Source organism: Ambystoma mexicanum, chromosome 1p, assembly GCF_040938575.1.
Source record: "Ambystoma mexicanum isolate Mex_15411 chromosome 1p, UKY_AmexF1_1, whole genome shotgun sequence".
Classification (NCBI taxonomy): Eukaryota; Metazoa; Chordata; class Amphibia; order Caudata; family Ambystomatidae; genus Ambystoma; species Ambystoma mexicanum.
The window spans coordinates 1,371,195,403-1,371,217,012 of NC_090921.1; the positions used below are offsets into that span (position 1 = coordinate 1,371,195,403).

General features: G+C 51.9%; 1 protein-coding gene across 3 annotated transcripts in view; it reads left to right on the forward strand.

The window, feature by feature from the left end:
* N4BP1 (NEDD4 binding protein 1) overlaps positions 1-21,610 on the forward strand; it is a 510,620-nt gene that overhangs the window by 271,004 nt on the left and 218,006 nt on the right. The gene's annotated exons all lie outside the window — the stretch shown is intronic.

The window sequence follows — 21,610 nt, forward strand, 5'->3', positions numbered from 1 at the left end:
AAAGAAGGAAAGGCTGCACGTTGTGTTGATCTCACTGGGTTTGCCGCTGCTGCGGGTCCCAGCTCGGGAAGGATAAGGTTGCTGTCACCAATTACTTCTACTGAGAGCCTATTGGTGAGGGGCGCTCCCTCTAAGAGAGAGTCCTTGACTCCTTCAAAGCTCAGCTTACCATCGGTGGGCAAGGTGACGGAGAAATTCAAAGGTGGCCCTTTGCTACCACCCTCCGCGATGGCATCGGCAGCTCAACCAACTGAAACAACTTTGTCATAACGGTCTTAATCACGTTGACAAAAACTCCTGCCCGTCGATGACCACTACTTCGCCAAAAGGGGGGCTGGCCACGAAGGTGGTGGTCACGACGACGGCTGCCACACGGGTGACCCTACCACCACAGCGTGAAGCAGCTGCAGTGGCTCAGGCGAAGGTGCCTCGAATGAGGACAGCAGCCTCTTCTCCCCAGAAGCCTCCAGAGAGAGGAAAGGGTAAGACTCATGCGGACCCTAAGAAGGGTATGGAAGCATGGGCTGCCCTGGTGAGACCGGTACAGATTTATACAAGCTCTGATGAGGGTGACGACAATCTGCCCGAAGACTATTATTCCGACCACGAAGGGGGGCGGTGGGGGTCAGGTGGGGGCACCAGTCCGAAGCCTCCACCTCTTTCCTTCCACACCTCAGACCAGGGAAAGGTCTTTGGTCATTCTGACCATGCTGCACACACTTGTATCAGAAATTTAACGGATACTGCCACCCACACCGGGCCCTGCTCTGTCAAGGAGTCCCCCATGACCGCTTCCCGGAAGCCCATCCCGGCGCAAGCACAGGTCAAATGACAGTGCTGGTCCAAGGCGGCAACAGATGCCGCCACCGTGGGACTTGACCTGACTGGGGATCCAGCCACGCACACTGACACGGGCTCTGGTTACGGCGGCGCCGGACACCAACGAAGCTGATGACTTTGTAGCAGCTGACTGGGAACCAGTGAGTGCGGATGAACTACACAGGGCCTCCCCACCGGATGAGGTAAGTTCCTTCCACACGATGACCAGGGCCTGAACTTTTCCAACTGGTACCGGCGGAGATGAAAAAGGAAGGATTCGTTTACCAACAGAAGACCATGACCGTCCCCTTGCTAGACGATGTGTGGGACGAGGGCTAGGACCTAATGAAGAATCCAAGCACTGCTCCACCCAAGCAGGACAGGCTTGAGAAGAAATGCAGCAGAGTTCCAGACTTGGACCCCAAGGGCCTGAGGTCCCAGCCTTCAACTGAGTGTGGTCTCCGCCGTGGCCAGGAAACGCTCTGTGAACCAGTGACCCTCGTCCTTGGTGCCTCTGGACCCAAAGGGGAAGAAGCTGGACGCTACTGGGGGGGAAAAGGATCATCTATACTGCTCTCAGCACCATTAAGGCTGCTAATGCCCTCACTGTTTTGTCCTGCTATGATCGGTGGACTATGGTATAAAGTAGAAGCTCTGTGCTGTTCCAGGAGGGAGCCATGGACATCGCGGACACCGGGTTTCGTCAACTGGGCAACAGTGTTTGTCGGCATGAATGGCTGAAAGCCACAAACTTCAGACCAGACGTTTAGTCCAAAGAGAGAACGCATTTGGCAAGACCGTCGATGATTCTCTGCAAATTAAGACGGAGACGGCACGTTCACTGGGTACCTTGCAGCAATGTTGGTCGTCGTTGCGTTCCTCAATAGGAAAACCTGGCAGGGATATACCAAACATTATCAGCAGCCTTCCCACTCCATGACTTGAGTCCTACAGCGGTCGATTTCCGGCATATGTCAGTAGAGGACCGCGCCAACCACAGGGCAGAGTTCCAACCCCGAAATAAGCCCGAGCCCCGCTTGTACACCCCAATGGGAGGCCGGCTGGCGAGGTTCACCAGTGCGTGGAAGACCATCACCACCGACAGATGAGTGTTGGACACTCTCGAACAGGAATACGCCTTGGAGTTCCTACGCAGGTGTCCTTGTATTCACCCGGTGGCTCGACAAGAACAGCACGCAGCTCAGCTGCTGCAGGAGGTCCACGCCATGTTGAAGAAAGGGGTCATAGAGCCTGACTTTGGAGTTTGCTCCAGATACTTTCTGGTCCAAAAGAAGTCAGGAGGGTGGAGGCTGATCCTGAGACGCCTCAACAAGTACTTATTCAGGATGGTCACATTGCAGTATGTGCCAACTGGAGGAAGGCGACTTTGTGGCGGCTGGATCTTGCGGACGCCTACTTCCACAACCCCATCCACCGGAAACACCACAGGTTCCTGCAGTTTGTGGTCCAGGGGCTACACTATCAGTTCAAGGCTCTCGCTTTTGGCCTGAAATCAGCCCCAAGGGTCTTTACAAAGTGCTTGGCTCTGTTGGCGGTGCATCTTTCTCTGGAGGCCATCCATGTCTATCGTTAACTTAACAATTGACTTGTGTTTCGCTCCCACGCTCTGGCGAGCCAGCACGCTGTGAGGACCGTTTGCCTGCTGACTGCAGTTTTTTCTTTGACGCTTAAAATATTTCTCTGCAAGTTCAATTAGTTGAAATTTCAATTGTGGAATGCTATGTTTAGTTTGACTAAAGTGCTTTGATACTGATGGCTTTCATGTTGATATTCCCGATATCACTTTAATGCTCAGTTTTGAATTATTTAATCATTTGCATCGTTTAACCCCTTTTATTTAATCCAAATGGGTATTTTATAGGGACACAAATTGCACTCTTCTCTATAGAGAGGATGAAGAGATGCATTGTACATGTCTGTGTGAATATTTCTGCATCTGCCAGAAGCACAATATAATAAAATGTAAGTAGGCAGATCAATGAAGAAAATGATTAATAGTTGCAGTAAGTGATAGTCGATATTGGAAGCTCCCAATGTAACATTTCGAGGGGATTGGGTCCTCCGACGTATTCCATATCTGACATGTAATCACCACAGCTGTGCTGCTTCGGAAACTTTTTTCGGCGTCTGCGTCCTGCGTCGATGACGTCGATGCGCCGTCGTCGAGGACCTCCTCCGACGTCATCCGATGTGATAAGTAGGACGCACGAAGCCTATAGCCTCGGTTCCGTTTTTTCCGCGAACGTGTTGCTTCGTGATTCTCGGTTCACGCCTCGACTCTTTGGAGTTCTGTTCTTCTCGGTTCTTCGAACCTGTTCGTTTTGTGAAAATCCTTTGTGTGAAGATGTCTTCTACTTCGTCTTCGACCCCGCGTCCGGGTTTCAAGAAGTGCGGGGAGTGTGGGTCCAAGATTTTGGTGACGGACTCGCACGACGCCTGCCTCTGGTGCCTCGGGGAGGCCCACGACACGGATGACTGTATCGACTGCCAGTCGCTCACGTCCAAAGCCTTACGCGAACGTAAGAAGTTGTTGTCGGTAGGTCGGGTGTCCAAGCCCAGGAAGTCGAAGTCTGCTGGGCTTTCGACGGATGATTCGAGGGGTGACTCTCCGCGTCATCGTCGGAAGTCTCGTGGGTCTCCTTCTAGGAGTCGGTCTCGCCACTCCTCAGCCTCTTCGAGGCATTCTCGGAAGCGCCGACACCGGTCGTCTTCCAGGTCCTCTTCAGAGGACTCTGCCCGGCACGTCGCTTACCCCACCAGCCGTGCGACGCCGGAGGAATGGGCTTCCTTCGGGAAGAAAATGCTGGCGATTCTTGAATCGCAGGGTACTAAGCCGTCCGCGCCCCCGAGTGGGGTCGGTCGTGAGAGGTCGAGAGACACCGCTCGCAAGAGTGGTCGGCACGAGTCACGGGAGAGGTCCCGTTCGGACAAGGGGACTCGTTCTCGACGTACCCGTTCCAGGTCCCGGTCCTCGACGCGTTTGAGACCGTGTGCACCTGTGAGGTCTTCGAGGAAGACATCGACGTCTGAGGCGTCGAGGGCGTCGACAGGCTTTCTCGAGGCTCCGGCTCCGAGGAAGTCGTCGAAGCCGTCGACGCTCAAGTCGTCGAGGGACACGCTCGGGGCTCCGGCCTCGAGGGCTGTGTCGACGCCGCCGATGCTGGAGGCGCTGCATCTGATGTCGACGTCGACGCCGATCCTCTCGGCGCCGATGCCGGTTCTCTCAGCGCTGATTCGCTCGACGCCTTTCGTGTCGGAGGTACCCCGTGGCACGGGAGAACCCCCTAGAAAGGCTCTGGTTAAGAGCAAGCACTCTCGGGTGCCTTCTTTTCGCCACCTGGACTATATTTCAGAGGCGGATGAGGATTCTGATGGCCTGGTTCCTAGTCAGGTTCCAGATGAAATTGTCTCGGGCCATAGTCTGTTTGACGATTTGAGACAGTCACTGCATGATGCCAGTGGAATGGACACCTCTCCGGAGGTGGAGTTTTGTAGGCCTGAGCCTGGCTCTCATGCCGATTCCTCGTACCGGCGCCTTATGGCTAGGGTTTCTGAGTACTTGGGATGGTCTGCTCCCCCAGGGGAGTTTGTGCACGATGATCTGACGGACATCCTTGATGTTGGTCCCCCAACTGATCCGGTACTGCCGTTCCATATGGCTTTACAGAGAAGGGTGGCGGCGGCTTGGACTGCTCCGGAGAGTCTCCCGGTGGTGGGCAGATCCTTGTCGCGAAAATACCGTCCAGCCAGTAGCGACCCCTGCTACTTGACCAGGCACCCCACTCCGGAGAGTTTGGTGGTGCAGGCGGCCACAGCCCCGGCAAAGCAGGCGTCGTACCCTACCATCCCTCCTGATAGGGACGACAAACGTTTTGATGGCTGGGCGAAGAAAGTGTTTTCTTCTGGTGGTATGGCGCTTCAGGCGGCCAACTCCATTTGTGCCTTGTCTCGTTTCACACACACTCTGTGGAACTGTGTTGCGTTAGCGGCTGAACATATTCCCGAAGGGGACGAACGGGATGGTTTTCTTGCTATGGTCCAGGATGGTAAGGATGCCATGTGTGAGTCCGTTCAGTCGGGTTTGGACTTAGCTGAATGCGTCAGTAGGTCCATGGCGGCGAGCACCGTGATACGCAGGTTTACGTGGTTGCGGAAGTCGGGGTTTGCTCCTGATGTGCAGTCTCGGCTCCTCAACATGCCCTTTGACGGTGAACACCTGTTTGGCAGCAAGGCTGACGAGAGCCTTGAGAGGTTGCAGACCTCGAAAGCTGCAGCGAAGTCGTTGGGCGCTGCAGTTCGCCAACCTCTGCCTTTTCGTCCTAGGGGACAGCAGTGGAGGGGTGGTTCCTTTCGCTATTACTCGTCCTTCAGTAAAGCGAGAGGAGCTGGCAGTCAAAGAGGCCAATGCAGGGGTACCAGAGGTGGACGACAGGGTACCCGTGGTGCCAAGGCCGCTCGGGCAGTTGCCTCTTTGCCCTCAGGTAACGCCGCGGCCGCTCCCACTCAGTCATGAGGCCATGTCCCATGGTTCGCCGGTTGGGGGAAGGCTGGCGCAGCATCTTGTAGAGTGGCAAGCCATTACTTCAGATGTGTGGGTTCTGGAGATCATAACCCACGGCTACTGTCTTCCCTTTCGGCACAGGCCTCGCGACAATCCACCGGGGAACCTCTCTTTGCAGAGTCCAGATCCGCTCTTTGCGCAGGAAATTCAAGCCCTGCTGGAGAAAGGCGCCATAGAACTGGTGCCTGTAGCGGAGAGGAACAAGGGATGGTATTCCCCTTATTTTTTGATTTCGAAGAAAGACGGGGGATTGAGACCCATCATGGACTTGCGCGGTTTGAACAAACTCCTCAGGAAGGACAAGTTCAAGATGGTTACTCTCTCTCAAGTCCTCCAGGCCCTTCAGCTTCAGGACTGGTTGGTGTCACTCGACCTCAAGGATGCTTACTTCCATGTGCCGATCCATCCCAAGCACAAGAAGTACCTGAGGTTCGCGGTTGGCGACTCGCACTTTCAGTTTCGGGTCCTGCCGTTCGGATTGACCTCCGCCCCGAGGGTTTTCACCAAGCTCATGGTGGTGGTGGCAGCGCATCTCAGACAAGGGGGGATTCACGTCTACCCCTACCTGGACGATTGGTTGATCAGGGGGAGCTCTGCCGAGCAAGTCCTGGATCATCTGTCCGTCACCTGCCACTCCCTTCACAGGCTGGGCTTCTCCCTCAATTTAAAGAAGTCCCATTTGACGCCAACACAGCGGCTCCAGTACATCGGAGCAGTGCTCGACACTTCCCTGGGGCAGTGTTTTCCTCCCCAGGTGAGGGCTCTTCACATTCAGCAGATGGTGCACAAGTTTCAGCATGCCCAGACGCTCCCAGCGTTCGTGTTCTTGAGGCTGCTCGGCCTCATGGCATCCTGCATTCTTCTGGTGCCAGAGGCTCGCCTGCGGATGAGATCTTTGCAGTGGGCGCTCAAGACGCAATGGTCGCAGTCCTCCGGCAGGATGTCGGACCCGGTTCAGGTGCCGCCCTCGGTCGCCCGGGACCTTCTGTGGTGGGCCGTCGAAGGCAACTTGATGAAGGGGGCTCCTTTTTGGCTTCCCTGGCCAGAGGTGACGATCGTGACGGATGCATCCCTCACGGGTTGTGGAGCTCATGCCAACGGGCTGACAGTCAGCGGTCATTGGTCTCCGTCGGAGTCCAGACTCCATATCAATCTGTTGGAGCTGAGGGCCGTCAGGCTAGCCCTGAAGGCTTTTCTGCTGACTGTGCGAGTAAAGAGTGTCCTAATCCTGACGGACAACACAGTGGCCATGCACTACCTCAACAAAAAGGGGGGGGGGGCAGGGTCACTTCCTCTGTGCAGGGAGTGATGCAGCTCGAGTTCTGGGCCATCCAGCAGGAAGTTTCGATCTCGGCAGTTCATCTGGCCGGAGACGAAAACGTGACGGCGGACGCTCTGAGCAGGCAGAGCACGATCTCACACGAGTGGGAGTTGGCTCAGGAGATTCTCCTGGAGATCTTCGCCCTTTGGGGGACCCCTCAAGTGGATCTCTTCGCCTCCAGTGACAACCGGAAGTGCGAAAGGTTTTGCTCGCGGGAATTTCCTCCAAAAGGAGCCTTAGGAGACGCGTTCGTGGTGGAGTGGTCGTTCCCGCTGCTGTACGCGTTTCCTCCAGTCCCCGTCATCCTGCAAGTGCTGCGGAGGTTACGGAAGTTCGGTTCCCGGATGATCCTCATTGCTCCGGCGTGGGCTCAGAGGACGTGGTACCCGGACCTTCTCGACTTGTCCATCTGCCCTCCGCGTCGTCTTCCCTACCGAGACGATCTGCTCTCACAGGAGGGGGGTCAGGTTCTCCATCCAGAGGTCAGATCCTTCAACCTTCACGCTTGGCTTCTGAAAGGTTGAGGTATAAGGATTGGGACCTCCCTGGAGACGTGATGGAGGTGTTGCTTTCGGCCCGAAGGCCAGCAACAAAGTCTCGGTACCGTTGGCGTAAGTTCTGCGACTGGTGCCGAGTTCAGAATGTGGATCCTTTTGCATGTGACATCCCCATGGTTCTGTCCTTTTTACTTTCTTTGGCCCACAGGGGCTTGCAAGTGGGTACCGTTAAAGGTTACCTGGCGGCGCTGTCCATCTTTAAGCGCTTGTCTGAAGAGTGTTCTTACTTTAAAATCCCTTTAATTTCACAGTTTCTGAAAGGGCTCACTAATGTGTTCCCTCCGTCACCTTTCCTGGTGCCCGGTTGGGATTTAAACCTTGTTCTTAAGTTTCTTATGGGTGCTCCGTTTGAGCCTTTACATTCTTGCCCTTTGAGGCTGTTAACTCTGAAAACTGTGTTTTTAGTTGCGGTTACTTCCGCTCGCAGAGTGAGTGAGTTACAGGCACTTTCAGTTAAGCCACCCTTCACTGTATTTCACAAGGACAGGGTTGTCCTTAGAGTTCGTCCTTCTTTTCTTCCGAAGGTAGTGACGGAATTTCATTTGGCCCAGAAGGTTGTTCTTCCGGCATTCTATCCTCCTCCGCATCCTGGTAAGGAAGAGGAGAGGCTCCATAGGCTTGATCCTAGGAGAGCTTTAAGCTTTTATGTTTCACGCATGTCCCGGGTCAGAGTGGACGATCAACTCTTTATTGGTTACGCTGGAAAGCGTTTAGGGCAAGCTGTGACGAAACGGACTTTGTCTCGCTGGATTATTTTGGCCATCTCGGAGTGCTACCGCTTGGCGGGTAAGGACCCACCGGCTGGCTTGCGGGCCCCTTCTACCAGGGGTATGGCTGCATCTACTGCCCTGCAGAGGGGTGTTCCTATTCGCAACATCTGTGATGCGGCCACCTGGGCTTCAGTACATACATTTGTACGTCACTATTCCCTTGATTCCATCCGAGCACAGGATCTGGCCTTTGGCAAGGTGGTCCTTTGCTCTGCTATTTGATTGGCTATTCTAAATTTTGATTCTAAATTCTTTCCCTCCTCCTTGCTCTGGTACTGCTTTGGGAGTCTGTCATAGATATGGAATACGTCGGAGGACCCAATCCCCTCGAAGAACAAGTTACTTTCTTACCTGGTAACGTTCTTTCGATGGGATGGTCCGACGACGTATTCCATATCGCTCCCGCCCTGCCTTCCCCGCTGCAGAATTTCTTTGCGATTGCAGCTTACGTTCCGCAAGGCTTTGTGTCTGACTGGCAGTTGGCTAGTGTCACACGTTCTGGGGGAAAAAAACTACAACTGAGGCTGCGGGCGTCGTGCGTCCTACTTATCACATCGGATGACGTCGGACGTTGGAGGAGGTCCTCGACGACGGCGCATCGACGTCATCGACGCAGGACGCAGACGCCGAAAAAAGTTTCCGAAGCAGCACAGCTGTGGTGATTACATGTCATAGATATGGAATACGTCGTCGAACCATCCCATCGAAAGAACGTTACCAGGTAAGAAAGTAACTTGTTCTTCTTGGCAATGCCTTTTTAATGGACTGATAAACCCCTTCTGTCAATTATTCTTCTGGTAGCTATGCTCAGTCATTATCAAAGAGTTCTGTCATGATTCTGGAATTGCTGATGTGTGCCAGTATGTAAATAATATACATCTCTCTTGGTTATTTGAGACTGAATTTTCAGCCATCCCTCCTCCTGAGGTATGGCCCTTGGGTCGAGAAGTCCTTTGTCCTTTGAAATTAGTCAAAGTTTGTAGGTAAAACCCCCACAGACCCAGGGGGCCTTGCAATTGGAAAAGCTACTTGCCTAAATGAAAAACCTTTCACCGGTACTTATAAAATGAACATAATCCTTTTATGGGCCAAGATGAAGCTTTGAAACCAGACCCATTACACTTTACAGAAACCGGATATTGGTATGCATCTTTAATGCTTTAGGTGTTCAATGCAGCAGTCCATAGGAAATCCTCTTCACATGTATCCATGTTTTGGAAGAGCCTCTGAAGGAAGCTCCACTTAATCATGTACTCTTGGCATTTAGAGAACGCAATGTTGTGCTTTTTAAGGGTATAATTTGAACCAATTTACAAATAAAGTTTAAAACCGGAACTTGTAATGTGCTTTTTAATTGCCAACACCCTCAGCAAGACATGCAAGTGAAATTCAGGTCTATACAGCTGCCAACGTTTATGAATTTCTACTGTGAGAACTGATTTTAAACGCACCTTTTCTTGATAAAGATGTGCTCATTTCACCTTAATCAAACTATCAATCAGTCTACCATCTTTTCAAATTCTTTTTTTAATTGTTTTTTAAAACTATTAACTGCTTGACATTGCAATAAGGGCAATCATGCCAACAGTAGTAAACAAGGCGCTAACCACGTAGCAATAAACACATTGACACAAAATAATACATTCCGCTGCATGAGAGAGGGCCGCTGCTTGAATCAAGAACATGCAGCGTTGTCGCTGGGAATTTGTCAAGTTCCAGGGGGATCGGGAGGATGTATGTCTCCAGGTCCGTCATCAGCAAGTGTTTGCATTTACACACGGATTGGGGCGGGGGGCAGATGTCAAGAGTCCTGCTACAGACCAGTTGCACGGAGATCCAACGCTGCTCCAGATCTGATACCCAAGTAACGTCCCAGACCTATTGTTCCACGGTGGGGCCAGAGGGTCTAAGCCACAACAGTAGTATGCAGCGCACGGCAAGGATCCCGAAGTGAAGAAAACTTGTGAAAGAGGAAATTCATAGGACACAGTACAATAGCACAGTACAACATCTCGGATACAGAAGCACCGACCCCGCCCCAAAACTATGTAATCATGGGGCAGGCCTAGACCATGTTGAAGTAGCCTGCAGCATCTGAGTGGCATCTAGGGCAGAGCGGGGGGAGTGATCCTGGGACAAAAGGTGCAATCTAGATGGGGTGTTGTGCAATATGTGCAATACCTTGCAGGGTCAGACTAATTCAATTAAGGGAAACCGCCCTAGTCTGCATACACATCACCTCACAACCCTCATCAGTAATATCAATAACCAGATCCTGGCTCCAGGCCTCCCAAAGCTTGGACAGTGGTTTGTTAGCCCGGTCCTGCAGCAAGTTATGCCATCTGGATACTCTCCCGGTGATAGAAGTACCTCCCATAATAGGGGCCATGAGTGGTTAATCTGGGGCAGTGTGGGGAACTCCCTCCATGCCTCCTTGACCGCACAGCGCAGTCCCGCATATTGTGCCCGCTGGGATGCCTCAGCAGGTCTCGCCACTTGACGAAGGAGCCTATATCAAAAACATTGCACATGGTGGAATGGCCATCGGAGGCCCAGATATTCACAACCGTTCTGTTCATCTTGGTGAATTCTGAGCAAAGGTTCCATAGCAGTAACTTCTTGTGAATTGGAAAAGGGTTGTCTACCAGTCTCCCATATTTTACCCAATGTCAGCACTGTGGTGGCCGCCAGGCTAGCGCCCATCGGTATTTTCACAATGGCGGTAGGACCAAGGAGCGGATGTCACGAGGTCCAGCCGCGTATCGCTCATTCTTCACGTGGGAGGGGCGGATCATCCATGAACCAGTAAGCTGCGTACTGTGCCTCGGCCGCCAACCATTATATCTCAAAGTCTGGGATAGCCAGTCTTCCCTGATTGTATGGTCTCGTCAGCATGGCCCATTTGAGTCTTACTGCCTCAGCATGCCAAAGGAAGCAGTTTACAGCCACTAGAGTCTCGAAGAGAGTTGCACCTGGCCATATTGGAACATTTAAAAAGCGGTATAACAGTTGTGGCAATATGACCATTTTAAGGAGCGCCACCGTCCATGAAGCATTCCAGGCAATTTCGCCCAAGTGCAGAGTTTTTGTATAAGTTGTTGCAGATACGAAGTTTCGGTCATACAGTGATGCTTGATGTCTTGATTATGACCACGAGATATTTAACCTGAGAGGGGTACCAGGCACATCCCATGAGGTCATGCAGGGCTGTAGTGGCATCTGTTAAAGGGAACCGTTCTGACTTGGCACAGCGTCCAGACTCCAGCCCGAAACGGTGGACGTCGCACATGATGGGAGCGAGATTCACCTCGGGGTCTCTGTATAGTGTTGCATCATCTGCATATAGCGATATGATCTCTGGTGAGCCTGAGAGCCAACCACCCTCCCCCACGAGCGGGCAACCCTGTCTGGGCCCCCTGCAGATGTCAAAAGGTGGTGCGAGCAAGCCCTTAGTGCACACCCTTGCCACGGGCAGTGTGTAGAGCAGCCGTATCCACGAGCTGAATCGGGGGCTGAAGTTGCTTTTTTCAAGCACCGCCCAGAGGAAGTGCCAGAAGGCCTTCTGGACGTCCAGCGCTGCTGCACCGCCTTCACCCCCGGGTCCACCTGGGCCAGGATATTAAACCGGCGCCTCAGGTTTAGGGCCATAGAGCGGCCAGGCATGAACCCAGACTGAATCGGGTGAATAAGAGCCTTGCAGAAGGTGTCGATGGCTCGCAATAATTCACCACGCTCAAGGAGGAGTACAGGGCATCTCTATCCTCATCAGAGAGCATTGAGAGCGGGAGACCATCTAGGAACATGTCTGTCTGGGCCGGGCACTTCGCCGTTATTAGCATAGAGTGCAGCATAAAAGGCAAAATAGTCATCAATACATTCCCCCAGCTGGACCTCAAAACACCAGATCCAGTAGTGCATGTGGTTTAAGCCTCCAATGGCGTCCAGTGACACAAGTCTTGCCCCAAGCCAGAATCGAGGTGATCAGAGAATGGTCAGAATATGTTAATGTTAAAGGTATTTATATTGCGCACCGTCACCAATGGAATTGGCGCCCAGGTGGATCTTTAACAAGAGTGTGGGGTGGTGAGGGGGTAGGGGGCGTTAGGTTACTCGGGTGAAGAGGGAGTAGGAAAATGAGTGAGAAAAAAAGGTGTGCTGTTGGCGGCTTCAGTTAGTTTTCCACTGTGTGCTGAGCTTTTGTGTAAGTATGGTTCACGGGGATTGTGTCCTCTGACGTATTCCATAGTTATGAAGGGTAATGTCCACAGCTGTGCTGCTTTGAAACATTTTCGGCAGAGGGCGTCCTGCATCGATCCAATGTCCCTCGCGGGCCTCCGCCGAGGGTCGACGTCACCGGATGTTATATATAGGACGCACGATGCCCGTAGCCTCAGTTCTGTTTTTTTCCGCAAACGTGTTTGCTTCGGAATCTCAGCCCGCTCGATTCTTCTCTTCGTACAATGTCTTCATCTTCCTCTACTACCCCGAGGCAGGTCCCGGTCCTCGACGCCATTGAGACCGTTGAAACCTGTGAAGCCTTTGAAGAAGGTGTCGACGCCATCAGCGCTGTGTCCATCGAGGGACGATCTCGAGGCTCAGCCCTCGAAGTCGCCGGCGCCTTGGTTGATATCCTCGACGCCGTTTGTGGAGGATTTGCCGGAGGTGCCCCTGAGGGCTGTGGAACCTCCGAGGAAGGCTCGCAGTAAGTCTGTGAGGTCTGTTTTTGAGCCCAGGTCTGTTCCTCCTCTTAGATTGGATTTGTTCCAACCTTTGCAAGAAATTTCGGAGGTGGATGAACTGTCTGATCAGGAGATGGGCTTGCCTGTGCATCCTGACGTCCCTGATGACCTTTTGTCTGGGCATAGTCAGATGGAGGAACTCTGTCAGTCATTACATGACGCTAGTGGCCTCGACACCTCTCGGAGGTGGGGTTTGGCCGGCCTGGACTGGGGGCGCATGCTGAGTCTTCCTATCGGCGTCTCATGTCGAGGGTGACGGAGTACTTGGGGTGGTCTGCCTGAGTTTGATCAGGATGGCTTGACTGATTTCCTGGATCAGGGTCCGTCCACTGACCCAGTGTTGCCGTTTCACATGGCTTTGCAAAAGAGGGGGGCTTGGACTAATCCGGAGAGTCTGTCTGCAGTTAACAGGTCGTTCCTGAAAAATACCGCCCATCCAGTAGTCACCCCTGCTACTTATCTTCGCACCCTACTCCGGAGAGTTTGGTGGTGCAGGCGGCTACGGCCTCCTCGAAGCAGGCTGCGTACCCTGCCATCCCTCCTGTTAGGGACGACAAGCGCTTCGATGGTTGGGCAAGGAAGGCATTTTCTGCTGGGAGTATGGCCTTGAAGTCCGCCAACTCCACTTGTGCCTTGGCAAAGTTTACACACACTCTGTGGAACTGTGTCTTTGGCGGCTGAGCATATTCCCAAGGGGGAAGAAAGGGATGGCTTTCTAGCCCTCGTGCAAGACTGCAAGGATGCTATGTGCAAATCCCTTCAATCAGGGTTGGACACGGCAGATAGTGTCAGCCGGTCCATGCCTGCGAGCACCGTGATACGCAGGTTTGCATGGTTGCGGAAGTCGGGTTTTGCCCCAGATGTGCAGTCTCAGCTTCTGAACATGCCATTTGACTGTGTTCATTTGTTTGGCAGCAAGGCTGACGAGAGCCTTGAGATGTTGCAGACCTCCAAAGCTGCAGCAAAGTCTTTGAGCGCTGCAGTACGGCAACCTCCGCCTTTTCGTCCTAGGGGACAGCAATGGAGGGGAGGTTCCTTTCGATACTACTCCTTTTGGTAGATCGAGAGGGGCTGCCAGTCAAAGGGGGCAGTGAAAAAGTACCCATGGTGGTCGGGGAAATCGTGGTGCCAAAGCCGCATCAGGCACTGTTGCAGCATCTTCAACTCAGTCATGAGGCCATGTCCCATGGTTCACCGGTTGGGGGCAGGCTAGCACAGCATCTCTGAGAATGGCGTGCCATTACTTCAGATGTGTGGGTTCTGGATACCATAGCCCACGGCTACTGCCTTCCCTTCCTTCAGCGGCCTCACAACAATCCACCAGGGAAGCTCTTTGAAGCGTCCGGATCCGCTTCTTGCACAGGAAATTCTATCCCTGCTGGAGAAAGGCGCCATAGAACTGGTGTCTGTGGCGGAGACTAACAAGGGATGGTATTCCCCATATTTTTTGATTCCCAAGAAAGACTGAGGATTGAGACCTGAGACCTGCCATGGACTTGCGTTGGTTGAACAAACTTCTCAGGAAGGACAAGTTCAAGATGGTTACTCTTTCTCAGGTCCTCCAGGCCCTTCCACTTCAGGATTGGTTGGTGTCATTCGACCTCAAGGACACGTACTTTCATGTGCCGGTTTATCCCAAGTACAGGAATTACCTGAGGTTTGCGGCTGGCGACTCACACTTTGTTTCGGGTCCTTCCATTCGGTTTGACCTCCGCCCCGAGGGGGGGATTCATGTCTACCCCTACCTGGACAACTGGCTGATCCGAGCACCCTTTCCCGAGCAAGTGTTGGATCTTCTCGGTCTCGCCTGCAGCACCCTCCACAGGCTGGGCTTCTCCCTGAATTTCAAGAAGTCTCATTTGACACCTTCCCAACAGCTCCAGTACATCGGTGCTGTGCTAGACACGTCCCTGGGGAAGTGTTCGCCTCCCCAGGTCAGGGCTCATCACATTGTGCAGATGGTGGACAAGTTTCAAAGTGCCCAGTGTCTCCCGGCTTTCGACTTCTTAAGGTTGCTGGACCTCATGGCATCCTGCATCTTTCTGGTGCCAGAGGCCAGACTATGGATGAGATCCCTGCAATGGGCCCTCAAACTGCAGTGGTCCCAGTTATCGGGCAAGATGTCGGATCCGGTGCAGATTCTGGTCTCGGTCCAGTCCAGACTCCACATCAACCTGTTAGAGCTGAGAGCCATCAGGCTTGCCCTGAAGGCTTTTCTGCCAACTGTACGGGGGAAAAGTGTCCTGATCATGACGGACAACACAGCGGTCTTGCATTACCTTAACAAAAAAGGGGGGGGGCAGGGTCGCTCCCGTTGTGCAGGGAGGAGATGCAGCTCTTGTTCTGGGCCATCGAACAAGGTCTTTCGATCTCAGCAGTTCATCTGGCCGGTGACAAAAACGCAGCGGTGGTTGCTCTTAGCAGGCAGAGCAGTCTCTCACGAGTGGGATTTGGCTCAGGAAGTCCTTCTGGAGATCTTCGCCTTTTGGGGAACCCCGCAAGTGGATCTCTTTGCCACCAGTGTCAACCGGAAGTGCAAGAGATTCTGCTCAACGGAATTTCCTCCGAGAGGAGCCTTAGGAGACGCGTTTGTGGTGGATTGGTCCTTCCCGCTGCTGTACGAGTTTCCTCCAGTCCCTGTTATTCCTCAAGTGTTGCAAAGGTTGGGGACCCGCATGATTCTGGTGGCTCCGGATTGGGCCAGGAGAGTGTGGTACCTGGACCTTCTCGAGTTGTCATCTGCCCTCCACACTGTCTTCCTTACAGAGAGGATCTGCTCTCGGAGGGAGGGGGGTCAGGTTCTCCATCAGAGGTCAGGACTCTCAACCTTCACTCTTGGTATCTGAAAGGTTGAGATACAAGGATTGGGACCTCCCGGATGATGTGATGGAGGTGTTGCTTTCGGCAAGGCGGCCAGCAATAAAGTCCCTGCCCCGTTGGCATATGTTTTGCGACTGGTGCAGGGGACAGAATGTTGATCTTTCCAATGCTCCATTCCTGTGGGTTTCTTGTTTCTGCTTTCTTTAGCCCACAAGGGCCTTCAAGTGGGTACCATTAAGGGTTACCTGGCGGCGCTGTCAATATTTAAGCGCTCGTCTGAAGAGTGTTCTTATTTTAAGATACCTTTTGATTTCGCAGTTTCTAAAAGGACTGACTAAAGTGTTTCTGCCGTCCCCTTTCCAGGTGCCGGTTTGGGATTTGAATTTGGTTTTGAAGTTTCTGATGGGTGCTCCGTTTGAGCCATTGCACTCTTGTTCTTCGAGACTGTTGTCTTTCAAGACAGTGTTTTTAGTTGTGGTTTCTTCCGCTCGCAGAGTGAGTGAATATCAGGCACTTGCAGCCAAGCCATCCTTTGCTGTTTTCCATAGGGACAGGGTTGTCCTTCGGGTGCAGCCTTCTTTTCTGCCGAAGGTCGTGTCTGAATTTCATTTTAGACCGAAGGTAGTTCTTCCGGCGTTATATCCTCCTCCTCATCCTGGCAAGGAAGAGGAGAGGCTCCATAGGTTGGATCCTAGGAGAGCTCTGAGTTTTTATATTTCACGGATGTCCCGGGTCAGAGTGGACGATCAGCTCTTTATCGGTTATACTGGACACCGTTTGGGCCAGGCAGTTACCAAACAGACCTTGTCCAGGTGCATTATCCTCACTATTACTGAGTGTTACCGTCTGGCGGGTAAGGACCCTACGGTAGGATTACGTGCTCTCTCTACTAGGGGCGTGGCTACCTCCACTGCCCTTCAGCGGGGTGTTCCTATTCGGAATATTTGTGAAGCAGCCACATGGGCTTCTCTACATAATTTTGTCAAACATTACGCCCTGGATTCAGTCCACGGGCGGGATCTGGTCTTTGGTAAGGCAGTTCTTTATTCCGCCATTTGATTTGGTCTTCTAAATTCTTTTCCCACCTCCATAGTCTGGTAATGCTTTGGGAGTCTGTCATAGATATGGAATACGTTGGAGGACCCAATCCCCTCGAAGAACAAGTTACTTACCAAACTGGTAGCGTTCTTTCGATGGGATGTTCCTCCGACGTATTCCACATCGCCCTCCCAACCTGCCCCTCTGGTGAATTTCCTATGCGATTGCAGCTTACGTTTCCGCAAGGCTATCTGCAGTCGGACTGGCAGGAGATTGGTGCCACACGTTCTGGGAAAAAACTACAACTGAGGCTACGGGCGTCGTGCGTCCTATATATAACATCCGGTGACGTCGACCCTCGACGGAGGCCCGGATGCCAACGACGCAGGACACCCTCTGCTGAAAATTTTCCAAACATCCCATCGAAAGAACGTTTGGATCGAAGCAAGACCATGTGTGCTGTTGATGCGGTTTATTTGTTTGTGTTGTTGCGGTGTGCTGAAGTGTGTGCGGTTTACTGGGCAAGAAATGGTTGTGTGGGTCTTCGGGTGAATTGGGTATGCAGCGATTTGAAGTTGGGTTAGTGGGTTGTATGGCTTAGTTCTAGCCGATCTTATTCTAATTAAGTAGCATTCCTGGTGGTACACTTAGTAGCTTGTTACAATTCTTGGCCAGCTAACTGTTAAGTTTGATTATATGGCGCTTTTCTGCTTGTGTAGTACGGATCCTTCGTTGGAGGGCCGATTATGTTGAGTCCCCCCCCCCCCGCCCCCCTCTGGTGTGGTGCTGTGGATTGGCCGCCCCCTGTTTCCTCGTTGTCTGTTGACGGTGGTCTGCTGGGCGCAGGCGTGATTTAGGTCAGGGTACTATTGATGGGTCATCCTTTACCTTCCGTCTTGATCTCACTATGTATTCAGTCATTAATGTCTTGTTATGGCTAGCTCTCATTTTGTAGTTTGATACATCGTAGAATGTCTTCCTTAGATTTTGTTTTTATTTGATAGATTGTTGGGGCTCCGGGATTGGTGTATTCACTCATCGTTGTTGCCAGATGTGTGCCCCTGTGGGCGTTCTTCTAGTTATGCAGTGAAGAGCCACGGTTTGAGCAGTTTCCTGTAGGTGGTTTCTTGTGTTGCGCATATTCTTCAGTAAATCGTTCCATTTTTGTGGTGTGAGGTGAGAGAAAGGGGATCCTCCGAATTGTCTATTGTTGTAGGGTTTTGATTCCAGGCGAATGTTGTTGCTTGATCTGAGCGTTCTTGTTGGGTGGTGTAGGTGTAATTGGTCTCTCTGGAATTCTGCGCCTTGATTCTGGATTGCTCAGTGCGTAATACACATTGATTTGAATTTGATTTGTTGTTTTATTGGTAGCCATTGCAGTGTTTTAGCGCAGGAGTGATGTTCTCTTCTGGGAATTTTGAGGAGCAGTCTGGTTGCCGCATTTTGGATGCGTTTCAGTTTTTTTAGAAGTCGTTCAGACATACCCAGGTATAGGTTATTGGTGTAATCTACTCTGGATATGAGAGAGATGATGGTTAGTGTTTTGTTGGCAAAAGATAGGAACTAGCCACCTGTCGATCCTGGAGTGTGATTCATACACAGATGAATAAAAAGAGAACCCATGGGACTGGGGATGCAGCAGTCTCAAGGTGTCCTCCGTCCCCAGCCTGGCTTACCCTTCAAGTATAGCCACCTGCCCTAGGCAGTTGCTGGACTCTGCTTCCAGACCTATCGAGATTAAGGTCAACTGTGGTGTTGAAGTCCTCACCCCACAAAATGGGCACAAGAGGATACGTTGCCAGTAGGTCTATTACCTGAGTAGAAATCGGGGCCATATACATTGGGCCCATATATGTTCAACATAACCACCTCCAGACCAGACAGTGTGCCTTGTACCAAAACATAGCACCCAAGGGGATCAGCGTATGCAGTTTTATGTACGTATTGAATGATTTATGAATAAGGATCATAACACCTCGGTTTTGGGTGGAGTAGCGTGTGTAGAAGCGCCCTGTACGCCAACTTTTAGTGAACATTTCAAAGCCCGCAGCCATAGCGTATTTCTTGTAGGAAAAGAAAGCAGGTCTTGTGCCGTTCAGTATATAACTGTAACCTCTGCATTTTGACATGATTGCCCAAACCCCTGACATTCAAGCTCATACAAATAAGAGCATCAACCGCCATCCGGCCATTGCAAGCAGTAGGTCCTAGGCCCTGCGTTGGCCAGTGTAAAACACCCTGCAAAGGAACTTTCAGTGGGTGGTGGGACACCCGATACCCCATCGCATATGTTAAGCTTTTCTGGTTTAACGTCCCTCAACCCCCCCCCACCACCCCCCCCCTCCAAGCCCCCACCCCACCCCCCTCCCAATCAGGTGAGTGAACACCCCATACCAACCAAACCAACCACATTTGCAACTTTGCATGGGGGGACAGCTTGCAGCCCGGCCACCGGCGCTATAGTGTATGTGGGCCCTGACTACACTCTCCAGTGCAGCCCCAGCTGAGGCACAGTTACAGCGAGGGGGCCGCCAGGAGCAAGCAGGCATGAGGAGCAAGTAGAAGTTGTAGAGCGCACACCAGCCGCAGCCCAGCCGCACCAGAGGAGCCGCCATTAGTAGATCACGGAGGAAGGCAAGTAGGGAACTCGAAGTAGCACCTCGGGCAGCCTGGGGTAAAGGTGCAGTAAGCGCAGAGCCACTCACCATGACAGGTTTGTGCCGGTAATGCAACCAGCTCCGGATCCCTTGTGAGTAGCCCAGGCGCCGGGTAACTCAGTGGTGAGGGCGTAGTGTCTTCCGTAGATGGGAACGCCGGTGGGTAGTCCCCCGTGGGCCGCACACACTGAACAAGTGGACACCGACCTCCCGTCCGCTCAGGCTGTGTAGCGAGCCAGGTGCCACAACATGGGCAGGAAGTGCGCAGCAGCCAATGCGTCAGCGGTGAACAAAGTCAATCAGAAAGGAGAGGTGGGCTTCCTTTTCGGTAATTTGCTGTTTAGGATTAATATTATGCACGGCAAGTGTGTATGCGATGCTGCGTGAGGGTTCTGAGCTGCAGAGCCTCGGACTCAAGCAGCCATCTTGTGTCGTGCGCAACAGCTCGCCCTATATTTGCAAATTCTACATCCTAGTACATCAAGCTTTGTCACCCTTAATGTGTAGAGATATTTGGATAGAGCTGAATAGAGTAGATTTCCAAATCAGCAGTTATCACCGTTTGGAAGGAATGTTTTGAAAGCTGGATAGTAAAATCAAAAATTAAGTAGTCTTTTTGGATTAGAAATGGTCCATTAGCAGGCACCTGTAAGGTCTTGCCTTGATTCTGAAGCTTGAAATGGTGAGTAGGTGTGGGACCACTCATTCTGGAGTTTCATCAAACTCAAACTTGATCAAACTTGAGTTGGATCAAACCACTCATTCATGGTTTGATCCAAGTCCACAGTCCCTTTTTGTTATTGAATAGTGTGGTCACAGAAACAGTTTGACAGTTTTCAAATCCAGTCATAATCGATTGCTAGGGAAGGAAACGTTATACATCTAGTGGACACCTTCCTTTCAGAAAGTCTTCAACCTTTGCATTTGTTCAGGTGGAGACTCGATTGCGAAATCTTAACTGCCACAGAGTCCCAATGTTTGTTTAGAAGGTCTCCATCATGGCAACACAGCACTGAGGAGCCCATCACTATCCTTAAAGATCTTCCCTGTCTGACCTTCAGGTTTTCAGGCAATCAATGCTGTCAATTATTCAGCAGAATGCCTCCTGCTCTGTACCCTGCTTCTCCTTTGCTGGACAGCAACAAGAAGCAGGACAAATGTTGCCCTTCATGACTGCCTTTGTCTTCATTGCTGTGTCTGGCTCTGGCGCAGCTGGGAGTCCTCATCAGAGATTTCTGAGCAGAGGCACCTGCTGGGGTCCTTCTGGTGCCATCTTTAATGCCCAGGTTGGTGCCTTTGTCCTGAAGACTTTAACTTGACTTCTTTTGCATTTTGATAGGTAGATGTTAACTGGCCCTTGTTTTGCAGGGTGCTAGTGGGCTGGACACACCCCCTGGGATGGCCTTCCTAGATCTGATTTTTCAACTGTTTTGCCAGATGCTCAGGGCAGCTGATAGACTTTGCTGACCTGGTTTCTACCAGGATTGATAAACTAGCAGACCTACTGGAGGGTGGTGCTTATCTAGGTCCTCATTAGCTTCGGAGGGGCTTTTCTGAAACCCGTTCTTTAACTTAGGAAAAAGCTGTCATCTGCACCACATTTTGTAAGACATTTCCCACAAACCTGCACTTATGAATTCCCAATGCTGCTTTTCGGCAGGGAATCCAAATCTCTATACTCTGTGAGGAACCTGTCGGCGTCCTCGCTTCTTTCTCCCCATCATCCTCTGCTCAGGTGGCCAGGTAAGGGCCTACGCTCTTTGGTTGTCCTTACCCTGGGGGTGGAGAGGCGAGGGAGGATCACCAGGGTAGGGGAGACTTTGGGAATGATAGGGGGATGTCCTTGAGTGAGACGCGGTATCCCCCATTTCCATTCCATGATGAACCCTTGGTCTCCGCTGCATTCATGGGATATTGTTACCCTTTTCCCTCTGGCCAGAATAACACCAGAAAACGTCAATCTAGGAACACTAGGAAGAAGGTGAAGACGAGGAGGTCCACAGGTGAGACATGCTACCATTATAGTACTAAGACAAGGAAGAGGCGGTTGTCTACTAATTGACCTTTTCACAATTGACCTCGGGAGAATTGACCTAATTTAGAAGGTCAATTAGTACATATAATAATCATTTATAATTTGGCACTTATATAGCACTATGAACACTCAGGTATCTGAGCGCTGCTTATTATTTCCCACGGTGTGTGGTGCTCATTTATCGACCTCGGAAGGATGAAAGGCTGAGTTTGGCCCCGCCGGGATTCAAACCTGCGTCAGCAGACTCTGCACAGATGTCAAAGCGAGCGCGC